Raw genomic sequence first — 7,608 nt, 5'->3', positions numbered from 1 at the left:
TTTCTTTTTTTCTTTTTTCTTTTTTATTTTTTTATTACGTATTTTCCTCAATTACATTTCCAATGTTATCCCAAAAGTCCCCCATACCCTCCCCCCCACTTCCCTACCCACCCATTCCCATTTTTTTTGGCCCTGGCGTTCCCCTGTACTGGGGCATATAAAGTTTGTGTGTCCAATGGGCCTCTCTTTCCAGTGATGGCCGACTAGGCCATCTTTTGATACATATGTAGCTAGAGTCAAGAGCTCTAGGGTAATAACAAAAAATGTCACAGATGTCACAAAAATCTAAAGACATCTATTTTGATCCTTTTTTTTTTCTTTTAATTTTTCTGGGGGGAAAAATCACTTCTTAGGTTACATATATTTGTGAAAAATTTGATGTATATCATGATCAAAGATAATATAACTTTGATTTCTTTCACAACTTTCTTATAATTTAATAAGACATACATTACAGTTACTACTAGAAAAGTATATATGCACAGAAATACACAGTAAATGGTCCCAACAGTTGCAAGCACATGTTGCTTTTGCAAAGGACCCAGCATCCACAATGTGGGTCAAAACTGTTGGTAACTCCAGTTCCAGGAGATCCAATGCCCTCTTCTAACTGTCACATGCACCAGGTATACATATGGTGTATATTCATTTATGAAGGCAAAACATTAATAAGCATATGTATAGAATAAATAAAGGTATAAAATTTAGATACACAGCAAAGTTAACTGCAGTATAATTTTTAATATATTAGATTGTGCTAAAAAATGTCATGGGGTCAAATATATTCTCATAGCACATAGATAAGAGAAAGTAAAATTAATTTTTATACTAATTATAATTGGATATTAGAATTTGAAGTTTTCTGAGTTAAGCTTAAATTCATTTCTGGGAGTCATATTCTATTATGGACTTGGAAGAAACCTCTTTTTTTTTTTTTGATAATGGAAAATGAAATACTTGATCCTGCATAAGGTTTCCTTTGCCTTTCCCAATTAAGATGGAACACTTGACAGACCAGCCATCAAGAAATTATATGAAGGGCCATTTTCTCATACCAAGTAAAAATAATCTTAATACTGTGGAATTAACCATGATTGGGAGATAGGCTGTTTTTGAGTACAAGTCAGTCTTTTGTAAGTATAGCCCTATGGAGAAGGCATCACATGAATGGCAAAATATATTGCACAAATAGTGTCATTCAATTTCAAACCTTTATATCATTTCTACTAAAATGTCCATGCTAAGCAAAGTCATGTTCTAAGGCTCTGACCTGGATCACCAGTGATAGATCTGTACCAGCTGACAACATAGCTTGTGACACAAATTACAAATGCTGGTATGCAATACAGGTAGAAACTTTGAGAGCATTAATCATATTTCAAGGACTAGGCATGGTGATATTTGGAGGATTCTGGGCACTGTCCTTTGACATTCACCCCTGGAGACATCACACATATTAAGCATGAGAAGATGGACAGAACAATATAGAAAAGAATGACTGTTCTGAATATCATAGTGAGGACAATAAAACTTGTACAATCCTAGACATTTATATGTTTTTGCCAAAAGACAAAGAACAAAAACAAAAACAAACAAACAAAGAAAAACTAGAGGGCTGTGGTTAAATAAGCAATTTTATAATTTTTTTATCTAATACTCATGACTTTTAAGGAGACAAGCATTATCACTATAATTCACATGTTCATAAAAGTTGTTTTTAACATGATATGATTTTAAGACATGCAGATTCTAGAATTTCATGGATCTATAAAAATAAAATACTCCAAATAAATTGGGGTATATTAATTTTACTTCTAGTTAATATATACTAGCTTTTAAAAATAAAGTTCTAAGATTTAGTCAAAATTTTTTTCTCTTTGGATGTCTGAAAAAATAATAGCAGTAACTTTTGTTAAAGTAACTTTTATTGACCAGATATAATTAATTGTATCAGAGGCTTACTGCTGAATAAGCCCAACCATTCTAGTTCAATCTGAACTCTGGTTGATTCAACTCATTTGTTCTGGCTCAAACTCCTCTCCAAGCCGACTGATTCAATCTGACTTTTCTCAGCTTCTAACTGAATTGCTCTCATGGGCTAAAACTAGCTTTGGCAATTTGGTCTAATCTTTTGGCTCCATTTTATTCTCTGACTTCAAATGCTTCTGCTGACCTGCAGCACTCAACTCCACGAATTCATGAACAAACTCAACGTTACTGCACTCAGCTCCACGGCACTGAACTCAACTGACTGAATAGAACTGACCCAACTGAACTGCTCAGCACTCAACTGAACTCAATGGAACTGACTCCCAAATGACCAATCATTCTCTCTTCCTGAGCTACTCTTAAGAAGCTTCTCTTCCCTTGTTTCTTCTTCTGAGAGTTGGGTTTATCCTATCTCTGACTCATTCTGTCATATCTTTCTCTGATTTATCACTCTGCCATATCTCAATGTGGCACTATATTCAAAAATAGCTACTTCCTCCTACAAACTGACCCTTATGGATTAATGTTGTGTACTAAGGGCATGTTTCTATTCTAGGCAGAGCAGCCATGTTGCTGGTTTAAAATTCCTCTACAAAATGTGATTTATAATTAGTATCATTTGAGTGAAAAAGGCTACTTTTGGATATGTATAGTGATTCATCTTTGTAAGACTGAGGAGACAATGGCATGAGGGTTGTGAGTTCAAAGTCAATGTTGGGTATATAGCAAGATAGACAGAGTCAAAGAGACAGACAGAAACACACACAAACACACACTTATTTAAAAAAAAGAACAAAATCCAAGAACAAAATAGATCATTTAAATAGAGTATATATTTTGTACATTAAAAACTTACTTATATATTCTAATCACCAGCTAATTTTTTGAAGAATGACTTAACAATATATATCAGAAGACTTTTCAAAAAGTGTTTATAGCATCTGGTCAATATTAAATCCAGAAAGCAATCTTAATTGTCCTCTACTAAAAAAAAGATAAAACACAAGTTTGGCACACTCAAGCAATGAAGTAAAATATCATTCAGATCAGTGAAAAACAGTTGCTTCCAAAAGTATGAATCTTAATGAGGGTTTAGTTAAAAAGTTACATGAAGTTGAAGTTTCAATGAAGCATAGAATATAAACTACAAAATCCGCGTGCATGGAGTGGGGCCACTATCCAGAGTAGGCCACATGTGCTACAATGGTAAAGCCATGGAGAGGTTTGTTTAGAACCTCTGGAGCTCAGATACTAATTACTCTGGGTACTGAACATAAAGAGCTTTAGTAAGATTTTACTCTTATTTTCATTCAAGTAGTTCCTTGTTTCATCTTATTCACCCCTTCAACAATGGGAAGGTTTCCTTTGTACTAACGTATAGTGGAAGTATGTATCTTGTGTTTGAACTTTAGGGATCTCATATAAGAATTGTTCTTGAGTCATAGAAGAAACACTGGAGTGATGAAAAGACTCTTAAAACTATGTAGCAATGAAGGAAGTACCCATAAATAAATATTATTAGGAATAGACACCTAGTATATAACAAATGTATCAAAACCACACATGAACTAAGCAGCTTCTTCAACATATGATGCTAAGGAAACTATATATCCACCTGTAAAAGAATGGGATTGGATCCCTACCTATTCTCCAGTACAAAACATCAATTCAATATTGACCAAAGACTTTAGAGTAACATTTGCAATTGCTAGAGAAAAACATATGTAGGGTATTTAAAGATATAAGCATCAACAAGGATTTTCTGAAAAGAACCAAGTAATAAAGGAACTGACAAAATGGGATTGTTAGTTAAAATCTCCTACTCAGAAATAGTGAAAAAAGGGCCTGCATTGTCGTCGTCATCGTCATCATCATCATCATCATCAACAACAACAAAAATCCTCAGCAAAATGCTCCATGTAGGAAATTATTATCTAGGCTATATAAAGAACTCCAAAAATTAAACATCAGGAAATAAATTATTTAACTTATAAATAATCTAATGAGCTGGGTCAACCGTTCTCAAGATAAGAAATACAAATTTGAGCAATAAGTATTTGAAAAATTCTACACCACTAACTCACCAGAGAAGTACAAATTAATACTACTCTCAGAGTCCATCTCACTCCATTCTGAATGGGTATTATTGAGAAAACAAATAAAAAAATACAGGTGAGAATGCAGAGTAAGACGAGATCTTGCATAGTATTGGTAGGAATATAAACTACTTCATCTACTTTAGAATTCAGCATGAGGTTTCCTAAAAACCTAAAAACAAAACTACTACACCATTCCACAGTACCATCCCTGGATTTATATCTGAAGGACTCTAAATTAGTATACTCTGGTGTTACCTGTGCGTCCAAGCTTATTGCTGCACTGGGCAGTGTAGAAAAGGAAAATGTGATAAAACACACAATGGAATTTTATTCAGCTAAAAGGAACAGTGCAATTATGACACTTGTAAGAAAATAGTATCATTATTATGTCAGGTAAAATATGTCAGAGAAAGACAAATACTGTCTTTTCTCTGACAAGTAGACTTAGATTTAAATTTAAATTAAGATGTACTCATATGTACTTATATCTAGTACATAAAAGTGGAAAGGACACTATGAGAAGGAAGAAGAGACATAAAGAGATGGAAAAGGTGCATGAGAAATGATAGTGGAACACAATGAAACATTTGTTTTATGCTTAAAATCAATTTAAAGGGAGAGATAGATATCAAAACCACAGTGAGATTATTTCAAAAACACTAGCATAAGAAAAAAAAGTATGATGAACACTAAGGAATGTGTGTAGAGAAAGGAATTCTCTCATAGTATTAGTGAAAGTTTAAATTAATACAGCCAGTGAGGAAAAATAGAAAGAAGAGGTATTTCTTAAATAAATATGTAAATCAATCTATGGAATCTTGAAGTTGGACTGAATTTATTTTGCATTATGAGAAGGCCATGAGACAGATGATGGGGCCAACAATTTCATATTGTGAGCTGAGTGTACAAAATGGCCTCCATAATCTTGTGTTTAAACATTTAGTTGCCAGGTATACATAGTTGCCAGGTATACATAGTTGCCAGGTATACATAGTTGCCAGGTCACTGCTTTGGGAGATGTTAGGACCTCTATAATGGGGGAACTGCCAGAGTTGGTCACTATGGGACGGACTTTGAAGCTTCTCTCCTGATCTGGCTTCTATTCCTGTTTTCTGTTTCCTAGTGTGAGAATCTACATGTGGTGATTTGAATGAGAATGTCTCATGGGTTCTTGTGTTTGGATTTTCCATCCCCAGTTTGGGAACTGTTTGGGAAGAGTTAGGAAGGGTGGTATTATTGGTGATGTGTCATTGGGAATGAGCTTTGTGGTTCCCAAGACCTGTAGCATTCCTAACTATCTCTGCCCCCTACTTATGATTTCTTTTTTATTCCATTTTTTATTAGGTATTTAGCTCATTTACATTTCCAATGCTATACCAAAAGTCCCCCAAACCCACCCACCCCCACTCCCCTACCCACCCACTCCCCCTTTTTGGCCCTGGCGTTCCCCTGTACTGGGGCATATAAAGTTTGTGTGTCCAATGGGCCTCTCTTTCCAGTGATGGCCGACTAGGCCATCTTTTGATACATATGCAGCTAGAGTCAAGAGCTCCGGGGTACTGGTTAGTTCATAATGTTGTTCCACCTATAGGGTTGCAGATCCCTTTAGCTCCTTGGGTTCTTTCTCTAGCTCCTCCATTGGGAGCCCTGTGATCCATCCATTAGCTGACTGTGAGCATCCACTTCTGTGTTTGCTAGATTTCAAATGTGAGCTTGAGCCAATCCTGCTACCATGCCTTCACTCCACCATGATGGGCTCACTCCACCATGATAGACTCTAACTCTCTGGAATGAAACACCTTTTCTTATGAGTTGCCTCTGCCATGGTCTTTCTATCACAGCAATAGAAATGTAACAATGTCTCCTGCAGATATGGGGCTCTCTGATGTGCATTCCTTGATGGACTTTGAAACTGTGATATCAAATAAACTTCCTTCTCCTGTTTCTGTCCATTCTCTTGTCACTGTGAGAAGGAAAATAACTGTACAGGAGCCAGTGAGTGACATCAGAAAGGAAACAGACACCATCTGTGAAACCGGCTGCCACTGTGCTTTTGTTAATTTGCATTTTCTTCCTGTGCAAATTAATAGGAAGTTTTCTCTGGAACAGAAAGAAAGTCCAACATGGGGGAATCTTCTCTTTAGCTTTATGATATTAGTGATGGCTAGTGTATTCGATTGTGTTTTGTTGACTTGAAACAGCCTGGGGTTATCTAGAAAGAAGGAACCTTAATTGAGAAAAGTTCTTCATAAGATCAGCCTGTGGTCAAGTCTGTGAGATATCTCTTGATTGATGGTTGATGTGGGAACCTCAAGTCCACTGCGGGTAGTGCCACAATTGGACAAATGGTACTTGGTTGTATAAGAGCACAGGAGCAAAAGACTATGCATTGTCCCTCCATGTCTCCTGCTTCAACTCTTATCTTGTGTTCTGCTCTGAGTCCCTGCCATCATTTCCACTCATGAGAGACTATAACTGTTATCTGAAAAAAAAAACCCTTTTCTCCACAAGTTGCATTTGATCATAGTATTATCACAGCTATAAAAAGCACACTATGAAAATATTGAAAGGTAGTTTGGGTGTGATGTAGCAGAAATTTATGGGGATATCTGAATCTGAAGAACTTTTGTCTAGTTTATAAAAATTGTAATGATTAACATGTATAACTGCCTGGTCATTGACTAATAAGGAAGCCGGGACTGGCCCTGCTTCTCCTTTTCCCGGCTGCTGGGAAGATGGCAGACATTCAGACGGAGCATACTTGCAGCCTACAATCTTTCAAAACAAGAAGCATGTTTTGCTGGGAGAAACTGGCAAGGAAAAACTCCACCGGTACTGCAAAAACATTGATTTAGGCTTCAAGATACCCAAAGAGGCCATTTCTTGTCTACATAGACAAGAAATGCCCCTTCACTGGTAATGTCTCCATCCAAGGTCGGATCCTGTCTGGTGTTGTGACGAAGAAGAAGATGCAGAGGACTATTGTCATCTGCCGGGACTATCTCCATTACATCAGAAAGTACAATAGCTTTGAGAAGTGACACAAGAACATGTCTGTGCACCTGCCCCCCTGTATTAAGGATGTACAGATCCGAGAAATTGTCACAGTTGGAGAGTGCTGGCCCCTGAGCAAGACTGTTCGATTCAATGTGCTTAAGGTCACCAAGGCTGCTGGCAGCAAGAAGCAGTTTCAGAAGTTCTAAGGGGACTCTGGCCAACACCCTAGACCAAATAAAGTTATCTTCATATATATATGCCGGACATGGTGGTGCATGCCTTTAATCCCAGCACTTGGGAGGCAGAGGCAGGCAAATTTCTGAGTTCGAGGCCAGCCTGGTTTACAGAGTGAGTTCCAGGACAGCCAGGGTTACACAGAGAAACCCTGTCTCGAAAAACAAAACAAAACAAAAACAAAAACAAAAACACAACAAAAAACATGTATAACTGCCTGGTCATTGACTAATCTCAACACATCATTATCCTCCCTAAATCTTGTGCTTTACTCCTTATAGGTTGTCTT

The 7,608-nt window shown here is 36.8% G+C and overlaps 1 pseudogene; it reads left to right on the top strand.

Moving 5' to 3' along the window:
- The first annotated feature begins 6,823 nt into the window (after positions 1-6,823).
- Positions 6,824-7,291, top strand: Gm6240 (annotated as a pseudogene).
- The last annotated feature ends 317 nt before the right edge of the window (positions 7,292-7,608 follow it).

Source organism: Mus musculus, chromosome 7 (genome assembly GCF_000001635.26).
Source record: "Mus musculus strain C57BL/6J chromosome 7, GRCm38.p6 C57BL/6J".
In the NCBI taxonomy this organism is placed as follows: domain Eukaryota; kingdom Metazoa; phylum Chordata; class Mammalia; order Rodentia; family Muridae; genus Mus; species Mus musculus.
This window is presented reverse-complemented; position numbering and strand designations above follow the sequence as displayed.